Raw genomic sequence first — 24,730 nt, 5'->3', positions numbered from 1 at the left:
ACCCTTTCAATAGTATGTTCCAATTCATATGATGCAGGTTGTACTGCAGTCACCCAAGCTTGCACAAAAATTACTGACTCAGCCAGAAACACCCTTAAAAGCCTCTGCAGAGTTACAGATGTGTATTACTGCCCTGTCCCCATCACAGAAAATCATGATGAACCTTTGGGAGAAAACCAGTTTTTGTTAAAGCCTCTTGTCTTCTGACGATCAGAATATAGCATCTGAATGGACACTTGTTCACACTGGTTTGTTCAAATTGGGGAAGCAGGCAGAGATTTGACTCAGAAATCCTTCAGCAAGCCAAGGACGAGGAACAGAGGAAGAAAAAGAAAACAATGAGATAATCACTTATGTCATGGATATCCACGCAATAAATTACAGTCAGAGGTCATAACACAAATTTGAGTGTTTCCCTCAGCTTTTGTGCAAATGCTCGTATCTGAAGAGGCTACTGCCTGCTAAACACAGATGAACGTATTTATAAAGAGTGCTTCAGTGCAGCAGACAGGCTGTAGAGGAAAGTTGCCTATGCTGTCAGTATGCTGGACCTCAAGAAGTCTACATTTATGGGACATCTAAACCCAGGGGCTTATGCCATCCTGAATCCTAACACACTTCCCTGCTGCCACCAGCCAGCAACTACTTGGTAAAATCCCTGATAACTTTGCCAAGCTCCTTTTCAAAACTTGGTGTGTTTTCCTTTGGCTGGGGGTCTCTTGCTTTCAGGACATATTTATTTTCTAAAACAGTAACAAATCATTATGGAATAAATGAGTTTCAATGGTAAGCAAAATAGAGATAACTGCAGAGAGAGAAATTGCATTTCCTGCAAGATGCAGTTGCGTTCCAGAGCTTGATATTATTGTTCTCTTATGGTGACACCTGCTGGCAAATGCAGACTCCTGTAACAACTTCTGGAAAAGGATCAACTGCAAAATTAATTTGGATTAGTGAGTACGGGTCAGTTTTTTTCTGAAATGATACACAGGAAAGTGGAAGAAACTGGAGTTATTCAGCCAAAGTAAGAAAAAACAGAAGGAACATACATCAGGTCTTCAAATACATGAAATGCTCCTACAAAATGCTACTACAATTGCTCTCCATATCCATGGGATAAGACATAATAATGGCTCGCTGCATATACTATTGAAGCAACAAATTTTTGGGTAAGATCCCTGTTTAGTAAAAGGCTCCTAACTGTGAAGCTAATGCTGTGAAATCTCCTTCACAACAGCTGGGCATATGGAGCCCCATAGGGTCCAGTTATACTTTTTCTCCTTCCATCATGTATGCTTGTTCAAACCTGATTGATCCATTATTCAATTAGAACAGTCCTAGTTCAAATATAACCACCAATTTTCAGTCTGCGTCTTCTTTTTTTTTAATTTTAAATGTCGATGAAAACTGAAACCCAGGTGGTTTTCAGCATGACACTCTGTGGAAATCAGGTATGAAATTACCTGTTTATTAATGATGTGTCAGGAGAATGAGACGCTAACAGCCAACTCCAGCACTGGCAGTGCTAATGTAGAAATAACAACCATGCATTATACACAATATGTATTCTACAGGACTATAACTTTGCATCCCTAGAGACACAGCTAAAACCCATATGTTTTATCTCAAAATACTCCGCTCTCATGAGACCCCACCTGGCATACTGCATTCAGCTCTGGGGCCCCCAACACAAGAAGGACATGGACCTGCTGGAGTAAGTCCAGAGGAGGGCCATGAAGATGATCAGGGGGCTGGAGCACCCCTCCTATGAAGACAGGCTGAGAGAGTTGGGGTTGTACAGCCTGGAGAAGGCTCCAAGGAGACCTTAGAGCAGCCTTCCAGTACCTAAAGGGGGCCTACAAGAAAGCTGGAGAGGGATTTTTTTACAAGGGCATGTAGCAATAGGACAAGGGGTAGTGGCTTTAAACTGAAAAAGGGTAGATTTAGATTAAAGGAAGAAATTCTTCACTATGAGGGTGGTGAGGCACTGGAACAGGTTGCCCAGAGAAGTTGTGGCTTCCCCATCCCTGGAATTGTTCAAGGTCAGGTTGGATGGGGCTTTGAGCAACCTGGTCTAGTGGAAGGTGTCCCTGCCCATGGCAGGGGGGTTGGAACTAGATGATCTTTAAGGTCCCTTCCAACCCAAACCATTCTACAATTCCATGATTCTATGATAAAATTGCAATCCCAGAGAGCAATGATTCCAAAATGGAAGTCAAACATATGTGTTTAACTTAAGAGGACAATATGCTTTGTCACTATTTTGCTGTATCACCTCCTTGGGATTTCATGTGTGAGTGAATAACTGGCATCAGACGTGCAAAGATTTAGAATGTCACTAGTCAATGCTCCAGGCATGGAAGAGCACTGATGGTGGGATGGGGTTTTGCAAGGACATATCACACTGCTTAGCATTTCAACAAGAATCACCGTTAGCATTTGACCTGGCACAGACATGTAGCATTGTTGGTGTCATATATAAAGATTATTACTTCACGATTAAAAACTCTCAGTTGTTTCCACAATACTGTCCACCACATAGAACAGAGTGGAAATAAACCATAATTCACAGTAGATGTCGAAGTAAATCCTGTTTGACTGCAAGATCCTTGAAAAATCTTCAGTACATTTTCCACTGAGTTTATCTCCCTTACAATAAGGTTCATATTTCCTTCTCCTTCTTTGTTCTGGAAAATTCTTGGGATAATACATGGGTCTGTCAGCATGGAACCAGAAGGACTAAGTTTGATGACAACTTTTACTAATGATGTATCATGTAAATAGCCACTGTGGATTGTTCTGTTATTGCCAAAGAGGAGCTTCTTTTTCATGTTTGGAGAGCTTATCCTCCAAGTTTTAGTCTTCACAAGTACCTTGTAACACACAATATCAAGAACAGTTACCAACAGATTTTCCAGGAGACGGGGTCTTTGTTATGAAGACTTCATTTTACAATATTTGCCTTGTTCAATAAGGAAAGATGCATCTTTGAGCAGATTTGCTGGTGCAGCTCTGGGGCATCATGCAATATTTATATTCTGTTAATGTTATAGCTTTAAGTGAAAGATGGAGGAGGCCAAATCCAACCTTCATATAAATGCCATTGATTTTGGGTCCTAACAGCATTGGATTTAGGCCAGTATTTTCCCTTGCCTCACTCTTCGCCTTTCAGAATATTTGTGGAAATGAGTAACAGGGTCATTTGGTATTCAGCCCTGGATATGAATTATAATCTTGGTACAAGCTACATAGAAATTTAAAAGGCAAATTTTTCACCTCAGAAACACACTTTTCTTCAACCAGCCAGAAAACTCAGTGCCAGACTTAGTCCATGGCCTGCAGGAAAGCAAGGGAGCACAAACACATTTGCACACACAGACACACACTGGAGGTTTAGCAGGCACCACTTCAAAACCAGAACAAAACAACAAAGTATTCCACACTGAGTAAGGGGGACAGCTTGGAAACTGTTCAGAAACCTGAGGGGGTTCACAAGATTGGCATAATCAGGTACATAAATTTACATAATATCTGCATCAAAAATAGAAGCAGGCCACCTTTATGTTCTCCTGTACCTTTATTTAATAAGGGCTATAATGCAATTAAACAACTACACACGTTTAACATTTTCTCTCTGAGCCATTTCCTGGAGTAATTGATTTCTGCCCCCTTCAGACATTGAGTACAATAAGGCAACAGAGGAGTTAGGCAGGACATATTTCATCTGTCCTCAGCAGACAGTGCAGCTGGGAGGTTACCCTATGCTGAAGGATATGTACTTACTGGGGAGACAATATACGACCTCGAACGTTAAGGAACGCGTTTCTGTTTCTTGGATTTGATGAACTAGTACTCAGACAAGACCTACAGAAACATCATGATCCTGCTAGATTTAGTTGCCTTGAGATTCCTGGACATATTAAATCTCAGTCTGAACTGGTGCTTGACTCTGACCTGACCAGCTCCTATTCAGATGATAAAAGCCTGAACTAGAGTGACTTAGCCTGGGGTTTAGGGTCCCGAGATCAATGCTTACAAGGGCAGGGTTGGTCATACTACACAGCTGGAGCAAGAGACTGAGGTTCAGTGCTGAGTGAAAGTGTCCAAACCATCAGAAATGGACCCCTATACCTTTGACACCTCCATCACGTTGTAGCTTTTCCTGTTTGAAACTGATCCCCCCCTTCAGCTATGTATCTTAACACATCCAGTCTTTTCTGTTAGGGTCTCTCTCCTCTTCTCATCTCATAGCTCTACTTCCCTTTTATCTTAACTTCAGCTTATTTCATCATTACCAACCTAAAATATCAAGAAATGCCATGTATTTCCTTTGCAGCTTTTTAATAATGAAAATCCAAATGTCCCTTCCTGAGCTAGAAGGAAAAGAGAGGATATCAGATCTCTCTTTCAGCTCTGCTCTGAGGTCCTTCTCTATTCTTTACCTCCATGTGTCCATCAGCACAGGCACTTCCACGAATGGTCTATGAAATGTGGTCTTTCCTCCAAAGCATTCCTTCACCCTCTCATCTTGCATAACAAATAATTGCTTGAGTGTAGAGCAGCCTGAACATAGACTGGAGTTAATGCAGTGCTGGTATGCTCAGACACTAGCGTATTCTATCACCCTGTATTAAATTTGCAATTGATCCTACAAGCACGAGCCTCTTTCAGCTTGCACATGAGCTCAATGCCCAGACATGCATGATATAGGATTAGTAAGAGTTTTTCATTATGTTCTCTGAACAGAAATGGTCACGGTTTGTGGAGGTCCCCTTGAGGAAAACTTTTCTACTCACCCCCCCCCCAAGTGTGCTCTGAATTCAATTCTATAAAAACCAAACCACAATGCTCCTTGGAAGCACACAAAGGAAGGATTTTATGCCAATGTTTAGCTGGATGTATTGTTAAGCAGGTACAGATTTTCCCCTCATGAGGATACACTACATGATCAAACTATTAGGCACAGGGATGCTGTATATCAACTTAATTTGCCTAATGTTGTCCTCTGTGTAACTTCTTCCCCTGTAAGGCCATAATTACAGCAGAGGCTGTATGCAGAGTTGTGCATAAAAGATGATGTTTGTTCATAACAATTATTCCCCTTTTCCTCCATGGAAAAGATGATGAGTCGAAAGCTTCTTAATTATTGTGTGTACTATTTTGAAGTAGCTTATGCATCTGACTACAGAAACTGTTGGGCCATGGGTTAAACAGACCTCCAGTGAACTTTTACTACTTTCATTTGCTGAGCCTTCTGGCCTCCTCTAAAATAACAATAGCATCTATTCCTCAGAGGGAGGAGGTGGATAAAAAGGGAAAAGCCAGCACCCAACTAATTTTAGCAAGTACAAAAGGAGACTCCATGCCAGAGGAACATATGGCATTTTTAGTTCACCTTAAACTTTCCCCTTGGCATTTCAAGCCCTATTAATAAACAAAACAAACTTGTTTCAGAAAACAGATGAGTAAACATCTTTGATGGCTGTACTCTATTACTGATTCACCTTCCTTCCTTTCACCCACCACCCCGGGCCTCCACTCTTTGACTCTGAATATTTTTATCATTAAGGCAACAGCGCTGGGACATGTTGTGGTAAATATTCAAAAACAAAACATGTGGCAAGGTCAAATAGCGTTTCCTCAGCAGCATGGGACCTTACCATTCACTCTCGCCTTGGAACAAAACCCCCTGTATCATAATGCTGAGGAAAAGAGACCAGGGGAGAGAGAGGGAGAGTCAGGCTGGCACCAGAAATGTAATTTAGTGTGCAGGTATTTGATTTGATAAAAAACCTACCTTAATGTTAAAAAAATACATATATGTATGTATATATGTATATATATAATAGGTTCCTGACAAGGTTGTAATTCATTGAGAGGGGCCAGGCCTACAGTTTGGGTTTGACGTGTCACTCCAACCTAAACCATGACTGGTTTTACGTGATCCCCTAAGAGGGTAGCATGTTGCAGCTGGCAAAAAAATAAACAAACCTGAGCTCTGTGCTAACAGATTTTTTTTTTCTTTTTGATTTATGCCACGAGCAAAGGAAAAACAGTGACATACTTGTGAATCTAGGTTTCATTTGGCCCCTCCATGCTTGCAGCAACAGTGTCCTGTTAAGGAGATGGACAGTATGAAATACATAGCAGACAGGCCTAGAACAAGCAGGATGGGGAAGCAGATGAACGGTAGCTCCAAGGTTTTTTTTGCAACAGCATCTCACATGCACTTGAACAACTCTTTTTTTTTTTTTTCTTTTTAATGCCCAGGGAAATCTGGGCCTCTGCTGATGTGCTGCTGAGGAGAACCTGGCAAGATTCATGTGCAGCAGTCAGGCAGCACTTTTTGGTATCACTCATTAAACTCAGGTTTTTATTTTAAAACTTCTCCCTTGCCCTGAAGAGTCAGAAAACCAAAGATATTCCTCTGTAAAACAGTATTTTCTGCTCTCGGGTGCTCTTAGCTACCTAGGTGTTTTTTTTCCAAATACTGTCTTCAGAAACAAACACATTTAGACCTTCCCCCATCTTCATTCTCTACTCTAGGATTGCATTAAGAGTACTACTTCAGGTAAAAGTAGAGTCTAGGGAGCCTGGAAACTACTAAGTGAACTCAATTAAGAGTTTAAATACCTCTATTTTCCTGTCAGCCATATTTTGTGCCAGCACAACTGAACACACTGCAGAGAGGTTAGTAGTGATAGGGAGAAGACACTAAACCAAGTTCACCACTTTGCTCCCAAGCAAAGCAAGCAGACTGCCCCCAGCTCACACATAACCCCAGTCCCAGTACTGGGGCCATCCCTTTTATAACTGGTGCATGGGAAATTACTTAATTCCCCACAGCGGACCCAGCCCTGTCTCTGCACAAATCCTTGAACTCCAGGCAAGGCTCTGCGGTTTCTCCTATTGTTTTCAGTTTGTTTTTCTTTCCAGCAGAAACATAAAGCTACAGTGTTGGATTTGCAAGTATAGATGACAAATACAGATCATCAGACCAGCATGTTGCTTTTCACCTTGAACATGTTAAATGTTTTAGTTGGATGCCTAAAGAAACAAGGTTTATATGCTAGTGTTGTATGGATTTCTTCTCCATTCCCTTCTATCCCCAAAGTTTTTGATCACTGACTAATTTCAAGCCAATCTATCAAAGGAGTAAAGACCCTAAAGATAAGTTTCTAACAGATTTCATGAAACAGGGAATTGGATAGGGGAGACAGCTCCCAAATGCTGAGGAGCCCCCCCACCCCCAAAGCAGCAGAAAACACATTAAAGGGAGGAAAAGAGAGGGAGAGATGTTGAAAAGTAGCTTTCATTAGACCCTCTGCACACAAAACTACTTGTTTATTACTATGAGAATTTTTACATCCATCTCTCTACTTCCAAGCTCCAGGAGCTGAGTCCTAGAAACACATAGGGATTTAGCTTTATATGCTCTGGTCCATGAAGTTAAACACACACTTAGAAGATCTGGGTGTGAAATCTGGTATCACGCTCTATTCTTTCAGAAGCAGAACCCAAAGTAACATTTCAGCCCAGTTAGTTTCCATGACAACATCCAAATATAAATGTCTGTGGCACAGCAAAGAAAAAGTGTGTCAGTGTTACTGTTTTCATCATGAAAGATAGAAATAAGTCAATATCCTTCAGAGCCTTAAATAGGAGGATTTTCTTTTTACAGTTTGTTGCCATACCAACATGGTGCAATCCTCCTACTGTTTAAAAACAGTGTGCACATGCACACATAGACAAACAGAGAAACAGATTTTTTTTTCCAGCACTTTTGTCCTTATTGCAGACATAAGCACTGATTCGCAGAACAGCAGCAGCAGCTTGGGTTCATGTGCCTAAGCTTTATATTATATAAGTCTAATGTAACAGTGTGTCAAATGTTTGCTTTGGCGATACTGATTCCTCAAATCCCTTTTTTATACTAATATTTAAAATGGGAAAAGGCTTTAAAAGAATGGGCACAAATTACCAGTTCAAAGGTTTTATTAGGCTTCCAGCTGAGCATTGCTTATGCTAAGAATGGGGATTTGAAAAAACCCAGTGTTTAGGCTGGTTTATTGGGGTTTATTTCCTCTAAGACGCTGCTACTGCAATCCTGTAGGAGTGGGAGGAGCAGCAGGAGGGACAGGGGACAACAAATTATCTTTTTCTCCTGTAAATCCCAGTAACTGTGATTACTTACAAATCATAAAGACTGAACTCTAAGCTATCCCAATTATGAAAGCTAAGGAAAATTCAGCTCAGCAGAAATGAGATGGACTTCCCAACAGTAACAGCCACCACTAAAAATACTCCTTTTTTTTATTTTTATAAAATATTTAGGAAATTCTGGGCAAACGTTTTGTTGAAAACTCACAGTTTATAAAATTTCACCTAGCACAGTTGTTAAGCTCAGGGAGATAGGAGTAAGATGTCTGTGCAGATGGATGGCTGAAGAGGCAGAATTAGCCTGTCTGGATTTTAAGGTATTTACACAAGGGCAGTTTATGGTGTTACTGTGACAATTTCCCTGAATTAAGCCACCTTATCACTTTAAAGGGTTTATCAGCTCAGGAACAGCCCTGTGCTTGTGCAGCAATGCTGGCTCACATTGAGCTGCTGTGTACAGGCAGTGATGTGCCTGTACCTGTCTCTGTAGGGTAGGAGAAAGAACCCTCAGGCCACTCCAGGTGGCAGGTTACTGGGAATGGCCAGTGCAGTTCATCTCATCAACAGCGAGGTTGCTCTTCCCTTAGCAGGAGTTTGGCATTGAGCTGTTTAATGTGCTCATGAGTGCAAGCGTCATACAGATGTGCAGTATGTGATACTGCCAGGGATCCTGGGAAAAACAGCTGGAGGGGGGCAGCACCCAGAACTCAGCCTGCTTCTGGTCTGTGTTTGCCAAAGAAAAAAAGTCTGATGGAGAAGAGGCTGGATGAGCAGGCTTCTGGGTAGCATGAGCCCTGCAAATTGTGGGTTTTTTTGCCAATGATAAGAAATACCTATGATATAGAAAACACCATCTACGGACTAATAGACTCATGGCATTATCAGGCTCTTGTTTTTCTTGCCACTTCTTTTCTAAACCCATGGGTTTGAGTGCACTTAACAGCAGTCTGTCTTGCTGCTACTCTATTCAGCTCTAAGCTTCTATCCAGTTTTCCCTTGACTGCCAAGTTAGAGCAAAGAGCAAAACACACAGCCAAGCACTCCTGCAGAAGTGCATGCAGAAGAGCTACTGATTTGGAGAGTGGGAGAACAGAAAGCCCCATTATCTCCCCTAGCATGGAGCTTTGCTGTGCTTTGCACACAGGCACTGTTAAGTGTATCAAACAGCTTTTCATCTGGACGCTAAGTCTGGAAGCACCACTGCTGTAATCATCCATCCTTACGTGCCAAGAAACTTTCATTCCCCAACCCATGCCAAGGAAGCCCTCTTTGGTGGATAATAATAACCTGGAGATCATGGACTTTAAAACTTTCGTTAGGAAAGTGAGTTAATCACGAGGAAAAAAAAGAGGTTAACGCAGTCATATTTCACTACAGGATTATAGTGTCAAACCACAGGAAGTTGTCTCTGGTGGTTTGCTGATCTCTGTGGTCTGACTGAACTGCAATTATTAGGAACAGTAACTTCATTGCTGGCAGTATTATCACGTGTCTTTCTCCCCACCTGTAACCTTAAGGACCAGTTGTAGGACCTGATCCTGCAGTGTCTGAAACAGATCTGGCCCTACTACTAATGAAGTCAACAGTGAAATTTCCATTTATTCAGCAATGGAGAATGACGTCTTCACACAAGGGGATTAACAGCACTGGATTCACTGGAGCCACCTATTGAATTGCAGTGAGAGTGCTGCATGTTTGCAATGACAGGATCTCAGTTTTAGGTATCAGGATGTAGGATCTAGGATGTAGGTTGGTATGGATGTGAAAGAGGTTACCTGGTGCTAACAAGCAAAAAAAGAAATAATTTAGGATTTTAGATTTTAGAAAATGAAAATCTACCACACTGTTCAAATATTAAAAAGCAGACTACATTAATAATCCCTTGCCTTACAATGGCACTTTTTGATGCTGATTCAATGTACTTTACAAAGGAGTTCATTTCCATTAATCCATTTTGCGGATAGTAAAACCAAGCCACATGAAAGAGGTACAAAGATCAGAGTCAGCAGAGACAGGGCACACTGAGATAGTCAGTGAAGGAAGAAGACAACCTGAAGAGCAAATTATACATGTTTTTAAAATTCAACAAGCAGTTTTAAATTATTTAAGGCACTGTTTTCTTAACAAGGATTAGAAATGATATTTCAAGTACATCATTTTAGCATGATGATACCTTTTTAAATGAAGGGTTTCTGTTGCTGCTCCTGTTATTCTGTCTGTACTAAAAGATGACTTTCAAGTATTTTGTCTATCATTTTTAAAGAGAAAAAAAAAAACCAAGCCTGAAAGAACAAAGATGATACTTCAAAGCCTTCAGCAGAGAAGGAAGTGCTTTCTAGCAAAAATCATACACTTTTGTCAATGAAACCTTTGTCAGACAGTTCCTCTCCTGCCTTGGCTGCTGTATGGTTAGAGATATAAAAGCAACCGAAGACAGAAGAGAAAGAGAATCCCTGAGAGAATGAAAAAAGTCATGTCCCAGCAAAGTCCTCTCTTTGCCCTCAGTGTTTATCTGACATACTGTTATTGATAGCTCTTTTTCCAACTCCCCTGACTAAGGGAGCACATATACCTTTTATTGCACTGAAGTTGATTTAAACCACTCTGGCAATTTGTGAGGCTGTTTTTCACTTACATAAGGAAGTTCTTGAGAGGATTTTGAAGCAATACAGTATGGTAGTTAAAACCAAAGCCATTTTAAAAAGAACTGCATTTCCTCAGGCTGTCCATAATTTTTCATTTTTCTAAAAATATCAGAGAACTCTGCAAATTTGGTAGGAAGAAGGCAGCTAAATGCAATGGGCTTTGGATCACTCCAAAGCATCAATGCAATTTCACTCCCTTTTGACCCTCAGGTTCTCAAGTCTTACCACAGCCAACTGAGATTTCTCTTCCCAGCCATCTGGAGTGCCATTGGGATTTTTCTGGGAAACAACTTTCAATTTGTTCAGGTACTAAAAAGATTTTGGGACCTCCATTCTATTTTATAACATTTTCTGGGTAAAGTCTTTCCGTGCAGTTGTCTTGTACCACTTGCTATACAACAAGAGTGTTCATAGTTCTCTTTAGTTCCCCTTTTCAGCCCGCCCCCCCTGCCAAGTAACATGTGAAGAACTAACCAATTACTCATGTTGGCAATGGTCCCTATCTCCTGGAGTACTGCAGCAACATGTTACTTAAGGTTTGGTTGGCTTTAACATTACTCAGTTGAGTTTCTTCTGATAGCTATTACCCTGAACAAGTTTCCCCTCAATAACAAGTTGCTTTTGACCTCAACACACCTGGAGACTTCACCTTTATATTTCACCTCTGACCTATCCCAATATAGTTGACATTTTGCAATTATCAGCAATTTGTTAGCTTTATTTTTGTTAGCACCCAATTATGCAAATAATAGACTTCGAATAGAACTGCTCCTATTGGGCTGCAAATTTGTAGAAAAGTGTTTCATGCATGAATGACTGTGATAGCCTGGGTCCATTTTGTACGAGCAGGAAATGAGAATCCAGAGAATACTTATCCCATGCAATCTCTGCTGGCGTGTTAGAAGGATGCTTAATACTTTTTTCAGTCACTCTTATGAGAACCTACAGCTTTGATGTAGCCTGTTTCATGAAGCTGGACTTCGTAACATTTAACTTACCTGTACTTACAAGCTTACTACCCTGGCTATGTACCCTTAGCATTTCTCCAGTAACAAGGGAGGGCCAAGGTCTGAGATACTGTCAAACACCAACAAAGACAACACATTTTCCAAAACCAAAGAGAATTAACTTGATCTGGAGCAGGTTCACCATGTGGAAAGAGAAGTCCCAAATTTCTTAATGCAGACAGTGAGCTGCCACAGGGAATAGAGCAGAGCTGTACCCTGGATGTGTCTACACTGGCTTTTGTGCTTGAATATACTGTTTTGTCTTTTTCTTTACAGGCTCTTTGCAGCTTACTATACTGAAAATAGAACAGCTGATCCTGTCACATCCTGCCCTCTATATATCAAAAGGTTTTTAACCCACAGCATTTCACATGCACCAAAGATATATACAAAAAACACAGAAAAAAAGGGCATGCTGGGCCCCATTTCCCTACCTTTCTTCACCCACAGCAGCACTCAGCTCTATTTGACGTGTCAAGTTCACCATCCCCCCCGACAGCAAACAAGTCCTTTCCCAGTCTTGTGACCTCATCCACTTCCCTGTCAAAAGATTAAGGCACATTTTCAAATGCTTAGGGCTATTTTTAGATTGCACTAGAGACATGTGGGGAGGAAAGTAGCTGGTGTACTTTCTTCATAATGTAATAATCTCTGTGTCTAGAAAAACCACTCAGATTTGAATGTCACTTCACATAATTACCCTGGGTAAAGCTGGATTAGCTGCATCAGTCTGAGATGTCATTGTCCGAATTGCCTCCCTCCGGAAAGGGGCTGCAGTGACTCTTGTGGCTGAGAATGCACAGCCACAGGATGCAGGACGTGGGCTCTTATCTTTGCCATTGGGAGATGCTCTCTTTCAAGTGTCCTGAAAACAGGAACAAAAGCAGTGGAATCAGAAAACAGATGCAAATGTGCTGTTGAAATCTGATGAGGCCAAGAGCACTGAGCTGTGAGCTGAGACCCTGGACTAAGCTCTGAACAGGGTGGGAGGTCCTACGTGGTGCTTGGATCCACTTTTACATGGCGAGGTGTCTGCTGACGGGCAAGCTGAGGCACAACTCCACTGGAGACATAGCTCTACACACCTTCCACCTAACATGGCTATACCCCTTGCTGCTATACATCTAACTGACCCAATTTCCCCTAGCACAGACAATTCTTCACCATGTCCCACTGCAACAGTTTCTGGAACAAAATAGTCCCTGAAGCCACATGGGGTATATACACAAAAGACAAAATTAAATACAGGCATAAAAGGAACACAGCACCAATGATTATAAGCGGTTATTTTAGAGCATTTTAATACTACCTTTTTCATATTTGGATAGTGGAGAGGAAAGATAAAGGCATACCAAAGATTCAGGACCTGACTTCTGGAAGTTGTGGGTGTAAAAAACATGCACAAATGCACACACACACAATTGTTCCATGCCTTGTCTGCCTCCTGTGCATAAATAGTTCTTGCAGATGCTCACTCAGAGCAGGTATTTTTGCCCACAAGACGGCCAGGCCCCTGTGCAAATGGCTAATCCACAAGTGCAGTGTGCTGTTGTGATAACAGTATAAGTAATGGGGAATATACGTGCCTGTCTTCCTCTCTGAATATCACTGTATGAAAAACTTTTTGAAAAATAGGGTCCTAAACAGGGTAAGTCTTTAAATATGGTGTCTTATGATATGATGGACACAGGCATAGGGAAGAGCACGAATGAGTTTTACAACCCTCATCTAACTGCTGCTCCTAATGTGGACACTGGTAAATTTGGTACCCTGTCATATTCTCTCCCTCCTCTCCAGGAACTCAGTAAGAACTTATATTTTCATCGGGTTCCATCTGAAAGCTCAACACTAGTCACTGGGCAATGAAGGAAGATAATTAAAACAAAGCAAAAGCCCAGACAAAACAAATCACAGAATACCAAACTAACACAATAAAGACATCACCTTTTTTCTTTCCCTCCTACAGAATGAAGCATTAGAATATTCAAATACAAAGTCAGAAAAGGCAATTCAGAATAGCCCCTCCCAGGATCACCCTTGATGATCTGCCCACTTTGCCAAATACTGAATTTGCTTCCAGCCATGCTTGGCAACTCTCCACCCATGAATATGTACATTTGAATGCATAATGGTTATTGCATGTCACGCTCATGGGCATTTGGCCCATATAGCACTCTGTTTCCCAATCTATAAGTACATGAAATATAAGACTAAGTAAAATCTGAGACATTGTGGAAACTGATGAGGGCTTGAATGAGCTCCTGGAATAAAACTTGAGCCCCTCCCCACCCAGAGCAGTATTTTTAGGAAGTCGATTGAGAAATGTTTTCCTTGCTCCATTTCCATGTTTACTGGGATACAACATTGTTACACTCGATTGCATCAGAAAACATGGAAACAGCTCTACAAATTGATCCGACCACAAGATCTCAGAGGAATTTGCTCCTTGTCTCCAAGGAGTTTACACAGCATAAACAATGTCAAATAAATACAAGGCAGTCCTGAGAGAGTTAGTGTTTCTCCAATAAGCTTCATAATACCAGAATATAGATACATCTTTTAGGTAACTTTGGATGGATTTTATGATGGCATAATTCTCATAAGACATTAGATATAACTATTCATAAAATTATAGAATATATTTGACATCAAAGTGAAATTTGCTGTATTTTAGGAGGAGATCATATAACTGAAATAATGATGGGACCAAAAGAAGGATAATATGCACGGTCCCCCTCCCAGGGGGTTTAATTGTCTAAGCCACTTCAGGAGATGTAACTGCACTCTAGTTTAGTATTTCCTAATGGTTATTAGGCACCTAAATTCTTCTGAGGTTCTAAATTCAAACATTCATGCCAGAACAGAATTCAAGGTAATTGATCAGCATGATAATGGAAAACATAGCAGCTTAAAAAATTTTAGTTTGAAATTGGGATGTCTTCAATAATAGAAAGTATAAAAATGTACAAGCATTGATTTTCAGACATTTGAGTTGCCCTTGCATGTAATCAATTAGAAACCAACTCAGTTTCATGGGAAAATGGTTCCATCTTGGCCAAAGGATCATTTTTGTCATATAGGTAAAGTAATTTTTCCCAGGCCAAGCATATCCTCTAACTCCTACCCCACTCTGTTTCTTATCTTGTCTTCCCCATCAGTTTTAATTCCTTAGTACAAATGCTGGCTGAAAATGGAATTCCCTTTCAGAAAAAAGCCACCTTCATTATAAAATAATGATGGAAATTATTCTGACAGGAACAAAAAATGAACAATTGTCGTGGTTTAACCCCAGCCAGCAACTAAACACCACGCAGCCGCTCACTCACTCCTCCCCACCCAGTGGGATTGGCGAGAGAATCGGAAGGAAAAAGGTAAAACTCGTGGGTTGAAATAAGAACAGTTTACCAGAACAGAAAGGAAGAAAGTAATAATGATAATAATAACATGACCATAATAATAAAAGGATTGGAATATACAAACCAAGTGATGCACAATGCAATTGGTCACCACTCGTTGACCAATGCCCAGTTAGTTCCCGAGCAGTGACCCCCCAGCAGGCCAACTCCCCCCAGTTTATATACTGGGCATGACATCACACAGTATGGAATACCCCTTTGGCCAGTTTGGGTCAGCTGCCCTGGCTGTGTCCCCTCCCAACTTCTTGTGCCCCTCCAGCCTTCTTGCTGGTTGGGCATAAGAAGCTGAAAAATCCTTGACTTAGTCTAAACAGTACTTAGCAACAACTGAAAACATCAGTGTGTTATCAACATTCTTCTCATACTGAATCCAAGACATAACACTATACCAGCTACTAGAAAGAAAATTAACTCCATCCCAGCCAAAACCAGGACAAAGATAAAATGGCAACAATAAACCTAATATAAATTAATTTGTGTGGAGGGATTTCCAAGCCCTCTTAAGTCTTTTTGTTTGAAATTTTAAAGATTTATTTGATTTCAGTTTTTGTCTTCAATAGAGAGCAAAAAAAAATATTGTGCGGCTTCAAGGTGGGCAGCCAGGAAGCTGTCATTTTGATTTCCCCACTGGTGAATTGAATTTTTTTGGCAAAACTGTAGTACTCTCCAGGACAAATTTTGATTGTGCAAATAGCCATTTTCTATCAGAAAATTATTCTGATGGAAAATTGCCCAGCAGACCTATTCAGTGCGTGTGGTAACATTAAATAAGCAGTTACAGTCTTTCAGGTAGACTTGTTGTAAGGCTGCTTTTGCCATTAGAGTGAACAAGCAGTCTTCCCCATCATGCCCAAGTAACCCTGAGAATCAAGAGGCTTAGTAACAGAAATTCATTGCCTAATATAAGAGGAAATTTGGTCCTCACGGTGAAGTCCACTACCTTTAAAACTCCACAAAAAATGCAGTTCATTCAAAACTAGGCTGGACCACACAGTAAAGAAGAGGGTAATACCATCTGTTTGCTACTGCTTTGTAACCCAGGACCTGAAATCACTCAATTCATAAGCTCCTCATAACTGAGTAAATACTCTTATCAGTATCCTCCCCATCTTAAGGCTAAGGAAACTGAGCCAGAGATCAAGTGTTGGGGCCAAAGCTGCAGCGGTTCAGTCACAACATCGCGAATAGAACCCACAAATCCTGCCACCCGGCCCTCCGCCCTCCCCTCTAACCACAAGACCACACTCTGCGGGTACGAACAGCTGCTCCAATGAGTCCGAGCTGGAAGTGGTTGGCTGATCACGTGGCAGCCAAGCCGTTCCCAGAGTTTCCCCATGAGAATGATGTCTGAGCAGGCATAGACTTTGGCAGCAATTTTCAATTGTTCCTAGAGGCTGGCACACAGGGATAATTAGAGAATATAACACATCCATAAAAAGGACTTGTTCCCTCCTCCACCCCGTACGTGGCAGACTGTCTGTATAGACACTGAGATTAACTTTTTCACCTGAATTAGAACAAAGTGTTTCGCTATTCTCTTTCTCTCTTCTCTTTCCCTCCCCCTAGCTCCCCTCCACCCCTTTTGCTGTCCTTATTTTAATCTACAAAACAGTAATGGGTCTGCAGGCATCCTGCCAGGGTACAGCTCGCATTCACCTGGCAAATGACGGGATCCTTCTCCTGGCTCCAATTAAAAACCAAGACGAAAAGGAGGAGCCAGGAGGTCATTTTTGAGCCAAGGCATCCGCCCAGGGTGTCCAGACTTTATAGGAACTAAATTTATGGGAACTAAAGACTTCCATCACTCTCTTGCTCTTTCCTTTGCTCTGGAAGATGTTTTTATCACCCTTGATATCAGAGTAAAAATGTTTTAAAAGGCTGAAATTATGAATAGTGATAGTATTACTTTTTTTTTGCTTAATAAATAAAATCTAAATTGTGTGGGAAAATACACTGAGGCTAAGTGCATTTTAATGCATTAACAGTTTTTAATTCTGGTCTAACAGCTAAGTGGGAAGTGTTAAGAGGGACTTCAGAACACAAAGTCTCTGGGGCTCTCAAATGAAGCAGCAAACCATCCATCAATTCATTCCCGCTAATTGTCTTTCCCGCAATAAACTAATCATAATTTAATCGTCCACTTTGCAAGTTTCATTGAGGAACCTGGTAGTTGTTATTCACACACTAACTGCTTCTTCAAATCCAACATAAATCCACCAGCAAGTACTCACAGCAGCTGGTGTATGAGGAATACTTGTTCTGAGTCATATGTGCAGCTATAATTTTAATCCTACCCTGTAGCCAACCGTGCTATCAACACTGCCTGTCAGCCACAGCTGCCCCTTCAAACTGGCTTCTTCCACGCAGGGGTCCAGCACTGGTCTCTACTCTGGCATTGTGCCTTATGATCTTAGTGTTGGCATTTGTCAGCCTCCCTCATACTCCTCTTTTCCTCCCCACTCAACCCCCCAAACTATAATTTCAGCATTTTTCTAGGGTGAAAGATGGAAGAACAGAGCCTTGAACACATCTCAGTGACCTGGCATGTTCTGTTAAATGAAACTTTACTCATGCAGATTAGGTAAAGTCCTGACAAACTTCATTTACCTTTCAATAAAAGTAAGATGGGAATTCATCCCACTGACTGACATGGGAACAGCTATAAAAGCAGTCTGAATAAAGCAGCACTTCTTCAAATTGCAAACTCCTTGGGGCACGGACACATGCCAAATTCTGCCATTGTTGGATGACTTGGATCACTTGGCAGGGATGTGAATGGGGGCAACCTAGATCTTCTATCTACCACATGCTATTCTAGTCCTTTCTGAGATACATGCCTTATTACCATCTCAATTCAAACCATGGGTAATCATATCTAGCAGTAGAAAACCAATGCATGAATTAATGATTAATGATGATAGGGTTCTTGGAAACAATTTTTTTAGCCAAGCATCACACTTGCAAATGACTCACTGGAAGTTAGTAAACACTGGTCATTAGCCAGTAGTTACAATGCAAAGGAAGCGGCAACTGACTTCACTGGATTGTTCTCTCTACTCAGGGGGAATTAGAGATACCCATTGGAATGCAATTACAAAACCAAGGCTGTGGATGGGATCAGCTCATGGTATATCAAAGCTACCGTTGAGCAATACAAGGCATTACTCTGGCACCTAGGACCAAGCAGTTGCTCAGTGCAGATCACTTCGCTTTTTTGTGATGTTGGAGACCAGAAAGTGAAGAGGAAGTAGAGTATGGTACTGTGTCCAGGGCCTCAGGGCTGATAAAAATCATCAGGAATCATATCTGAGCAGATAAATAAAGATGAATTCACAGGATTTCTGTCATCCCTCTCATCACAGCTTTTTGCCTATTGATTATTTGGAGTTATCCTCTTGTTCTGGAGACAGTGACATGCATTCTAGAGTGCATGTTTTTGCTACGAACCCACCCTTCCAACACAGAACCACTCTTCCAGCAATTTGAAAACATCTCCTGCATATTTCCTATGTCCTAAGGTACATCATCAGACTTTATTCCCTCCTGAAGAATTACTGACAGAATACGTTTTATCAATGAGAGTTTTATCTTAACCACTTATATGCAGCTGTACCCTTCATTTCAATGGACTAACATAACCTGACGGAAGTTTTCAATAGCCTTATGAATTCACTGTCATTATGCCAGTTCACCGCAAGCCAGAATCTAACTGCTGGGATTGGTTAGAGATATTAATAAAGAATGTGGGGAAAAAATCATACATGCATTACCATTTCATTTTTTTTTTCACTGTTGGGGGGATTGAATACTACAGAATTCAGTTACAAGTGAAATCTGTCCTCTTGTACAACATTATGGCTCTGAGTGCTTATGAACTGAATTTTAGAATTCAGTTCAAAATCTAGGGACATTCTTATTAAACTATCCTCTCAGTGGGGTTTGCTGCCTGTAGTATTCACAGTGAAGGACTAATGTTACCCATCTCCTGAAATTCTCTTGATTGCTTTTTGCATATCTGACACTGCAAACGGTCACACCCTCAGTGTGGGGATGAGGGGAGGTAGGAAGATGGGGGGGGAGAATAAATGACTCACTGTGTGTCCAGACTGCCAGATTTGAGCAAAGAAGGTGTCAGACATCACCTAATGGTGGAAATTAGGAAACCTAGATAAGATAAGTGCAAAGGGACTTGGTAACTATGAAGGTTGCATCAGCCTAAAAGTCAAAAATTAAGACAATATAAGGACCCAAAATTAAACAAAACAAAACTTGAAAATGTTAAGCAAACTAGCAAAACAAGACAGAGCTACCAAATGATGCCTTGGAAATTCTGCATTGCTCAGTTAATGCTGCTCATGGAACCTTTCCCAGTTCCTTTCCATACTGGCTTGGAGCGATTGTTCCTTATCTAGTTGGCAGTTTATTTTATCCACTTTGTAACAGAATTACAGAATAGGTGAAAAAAACGTTGGCTATTTAGAGCCTCCCCAAGTCACAGCTGTCAGTCTGCAGGGCTGCTATTGCCACTGAGAGCGGAAGATAGGACCACAGGGGAGATGACTGTTGATGTCATGAAGAAAATATGTCAATTTGGGATGCCAAAACCAAGCTTCTGACCACTTGTGGTCATTCAAGATCCCAGGGCACATTTTGCAAGAGTATGGGTGTTAGCCCTGGTATACTGTCCAAATCCAATCTTGGCTATTTATATTCAGCCTCCCTAAAATACTGCTTGGAGTTTCAACTGGAAAAGTTAATTTTGCTTTTCTGTCTGGAACCGCACAATGATGCAGGTTCAACAGTGGCATGTGGAATGCCAGTGGAATGGTGTCCCAGTGCGGAATGCCAGTGGAAGCGTGTCCCAGTGGATGGTAAGTCCTGGGAAGATAGTTTCCTTTATCATCTTACATCAGCACTTTAACATCCACAGACTGAAAAAGATACTTAAGTGACTGATTTCAATTCCAGACTGTTTTCAGGAAGCCCAAATGCGTTAACAATGCTTAATAGCCACGGCTCATTAACTTCAGTACTGTTTTTTCCCCATAATGCTCCAAGTTAGATAACACCCATAGAGACCTGGGGTTCTAGATTCAAACTCTGCATTCCTGTGTTCCTCTATTGCAGGTGTTGACCATCTGGTTTGCATGATCAGGAATCCAAGCACAAGCAATATACTGGACATCTGTTAATGAGTTTGCTCTCTCCTCATCACCTGTCATTAATTTTGAATAGAAGCAACAATCTGGTTGGTGGTAGCAACCTTGAAGAGTGTTTTGACAGAGGATATGAACATTTGTCAAAATGAAAGGTTAACTAACTCCAGTGTCCACCAATGTTTCTTGTTCCAAGGAGCCCTACTGACAAAATAAGATAGTGAGAATGTGGGGGCTAAAAGTGCATGTAGATCCTGGGAAGCAGAGATTGCTAGCTTCTAGGATTTTCCGCTGGTTTTAGCACAGCAAAATAAACCCTCAGCATTGTGCTTTTTGCCATCATTAAATCTAAGTTTTTCAATGGTGCAGAATTTAACACTGCATCACAGGAAGCAGAATCATGGGAAAAATGAAATTTTCTTTATCTTTCAGAAACAATAAATAGATAAAACAGTTAAAAATGGAAGCTATTCAAATAAACAAAGGCTACAGTTGAATATAGGCAAGCCAACTTACTCTGAGACATGGTATAATTCCGCTCAGATGTGGAAAAGAGATACAAGGAGAAATGTGTATCAGCCAAAGTTAATATTTGCACAAAAATGGTGAGTCATATAAACTGGGATTTCCTCTTCTAGCCACTTACAGCATATTGACTGAGTCTCAATCGAATTTGATGCAACAACTTTCATCTGATAGTGAAAACTGTTCAGCTCAGGTAAGACTTGATTTTGGGCCTGAATTCTTCCTCTGTATCTAGCTTGCGAAATGTGTAAGAAATAATCTTGTCATCCAGGATTCCATAAGATGGTATTGCTCAACTGTCTTCATGATATACCCACCTCCTTCCTGATCCTCAGTTATCCTCCAGAAATGTGGTATGGAACCAATACACTGGTTACTGGCCAATATATTAAAAAAGAAGCTTCAAAATCATCCCAGCTAAAACTGTTTCTTATTCTACACTCCCCCACCCCCGAGAATATATGACAAAAAAGCCCTGCTTTTCCTTTTCTGGACATTTTTTCACTGACTGTTTGTTTGATAAGGGGATTTTTAAAAGATATGGAAGTTTTATAGGAATTCATCACCAGAAACTATTGCTTTTCACATTATTTTGCTGTAAAAACCTGAGCAATATGGATGAAACAGAAAATCTGAATAATTTTTTCTTACAAAAGTTTGGCTTGTTTGGAGAGCCACACTGAAAAATGTGACATGTCTTTAGCAATTTTACTGAACATTGAGGAAACCTTCACTGTAGTGTTTCAATGCAAAGTCACTGTCAGTAGTTGCCAAAAAACCTCCACCAAATATAAAAGCAGGTGCAACAACAGCTACAGAGTAATTCTAGAAACAAATAGGTTTAAAGCATTTGGCATCAGACAGCAGTTTAATCTCCTTTAGAAACCTATTTATCGTTGACTTCCAATACATCAACTATTATTATGCAAAGATAAGAGATCTTCTCAGGCAGGTGTGAAAAGACGTGAAGAACATTCTAAAAATATTACTGATATGCAATTGTTATTTTGCCTGGGACAAAAATATTCCGAGTGCATTTGTATACATTTATGCATGCAAAAATACGCAGACTGTTTCAATGAGTAGGTATAAAACCAATACTATGTAACTGCCCACCAGGCATAATCTTGTGACGCAGATTATCAGGAAATAGGTTGAATATCAGAAGTTTGTAAATTAACCTCAATGAGGGCTTCTTCCTATGCATCCAACAACCTTGAATGGCTTCTCTGAAATAAGGAAAGTGAGCTCATGCCTGCAATAGCCCTAAAATCTGTCTAGTGGATTTCCCTGCTTTTTCTCAGGGAATTTCTCAGAATTTACCATTCTGTTTCCAAGTACCCCATATTTCTGTTTTGTGTAAGACTTCTCCTGCATTCATCTGAAAGAGCCATCAGTTTGTTGGGTTGCTCCTTGCACCTCACCTGCAGGCACAGTATGAAAAGGGGTGGGCAGTTGCTATTCCTTGTCTGATATGGTGGAGGGATACAAAAGCCAAGCTTATAAAAGAGCCAGTATACTAAAAATTGTATTTTTGCAGGCCACAAGGAATAAATGAGTCTATTTCCAATAAACCAGGATAAGACAAGGACAATTAGGGAAACCTATTAGCTTACGGAGTTCTCTTTTTTCATGTTCCACCATTGAAGTTTTCAGTTTAAAGTTCCTAAATAAACAAGAACTCATCTCAGAAAAATTAACACCCCAAATTTCTTCCTGTTTCTTACAATGCCCTTCAAGTTCTAAGCTATTTAAATTAAAGGAAGGCACTTCAGAGCAATTTAAGTTTCTTCCATGCTTAATTTTGCCAAGTTAATCAACAGCTTCTAGCTGTCATAGAGGTGAAACATTAAGAGGATCCATTTAACAATGTTGTGGAAACTACCTGGAGATATTAAAAATGTTTAAGAACAGGTCAGACAAACATCCAAGTCCAGGTGTAGTTCATCCTGACTCAGTGCGGGAAGTCCAACTGTACGATCTATTTAGTTTCCTTGTGGCTCCAAACTTCTATGATTTTATTATCATTGAATGTGTTTTATTCAGACTCTAGCAGTCCACCAGAAGTTACTGACCTTCCCCTGTTCCTCATGCAGTTAACAGGATGCTTCAAAAGAAAAGGGCTTTTTATTCAGCCACATACGTAGAAAGGAATTATAAATAAACAATTAACATTCAAAGAAAATCACTGCTGTAAGTGAAGTACATGTTTCAAATAGAAACACAACAGTTCCCCTTTCCTGGGGATGTTAGTTGTAAGACAGCTGGATGAAACAAAAATAAGCTGAATGACTTTTTATTTTCTTCCCGATAGACTGGAAGACATGCTTCACTAGGCTTAACTGATTTTCCTCTGTGAGGAGGCCAGGCCTTCATGGGAAAGTGCTGGGCACGGTTCACTTTTGCCTGCCACCACCTCCGAGTCACTCGCCAGAACCCATGCCAAGCAGTAGTACTGTGCTCTCCAGAAACAACATGCAGCAGTAACACAGGAGGAAGGACCACACGACAACACCCTATGTGGGTCTGGAAAAAGTGATGGGTAACAAGGTGACTGATGAGCGTCAGCAATGAGCAAGAAAAGAAACAGGTAACGGCAGTGGGGAAACTTATTCTCTGTATCTCTCTCCTCTGTGAGAAGATGGAATGTAAGAACTAGGTTTTCCAGATGATCCCTCAGTCACTTTCTTATACCTTCTGTGGCAAGAGTGAAAGTAATATAGCAATGCCTACCATTTTTGTCAGCACACTTGACAAGAAATTACCTTCAGTGAACATAAGGAATGCAAATCTGGCCTTGGCGGTTCAGAGGCAACTTCTGAAATTTAGGGTCTAAACATAAGCATCAACATAAAATAAAACAAAACACTAAAAGCCTGCTGAGACATCGAGGAGTAAGCTTTATTCCTCTCTCTCAGACTGATTGTACACTACCTTGCTCATTAATATTTTAGATTCTCCAGAGTAGGCACTATACTCCAGAATTATGGAGTATTTTAATGCTCAGATTGCTGCTCTTGGCACTGTATATAAACACCGGGTCAGATTTTTAAAAAGCATATTAAGCATTTAATCATGTCGATATGGAAAGAACAGGATTTATTAAAAGCACCTTAGATAAGTTCCAGGCCTTACTCCCATTAGCTTCCACTGGTGACTCACAACCTGGTTTTATGAACTGTCTGGAAAAATCCCTTTGGGATCTTATCCGCATCTTTAAGCACATTTTATAAATTCAACCTGCTGTTCCTGTACAGTCCTTAGAACAATGAGGTGGCTCCTTTGGGGATTTTTTAGGAATGACAGCAATGCACCTAGTAATCAAGGGACACCCTTGCCTATGGCACGCTCGGTACACAGACATCAACCTTCCAACTCTTATTCAAATATACCTATTTCTGATGTTCTTTTTGTTTACGTTTTTGTAAAAATCCACTGGGCTCTTACTATTTCATTAGCTGTCTAGACTGTCCTGCAGGTAAATACAGGGTACTTTAAAATGGGAATGAATACACAGGACAAAATAAAAAATAAATACGTAGCCAGAGGAAAATACCCAAGATGCTGCTTCTGCTGGCCTGACCCTCTAAAGCATTTGGTCAGATATTTAAAGGCATGGCATGGCCTTGTTCCCTGTGAGAAGGAGCAGGTCGCTCTGAAGGACCAGCTAAGGATGAAGTTACTAGAACAGCTCCATCAAAACAGCCACCGAGCTAGGCAGCTCGCAGCGACGAACAGAGGCGGCAGCCGCTGCAATACCCACACAAAACCACAGCGCTGGTTCTCCCGGCGGCCCGCCTTGCCTCCCGGCTTCTCCCTCA

The sequence above is a fragment of the Aquila chrysaetos genome, chromosome 5, assembly GCF_900496995.4.
Source record: "Aquila chrysaetos chrysaetos chromosome 5, bAquChr1.4, whole genome shotgun sequence".
NCBI classification, from domain to species: domain Eukaryota; kingdom Metazoa; phylum Chordata; class Aves; order Accipitriformes; family Accipitridae; genus Aquila; species Aquila chrysaetos.
Note: the sequence above shows the minus strand (reverse complement) of the source record.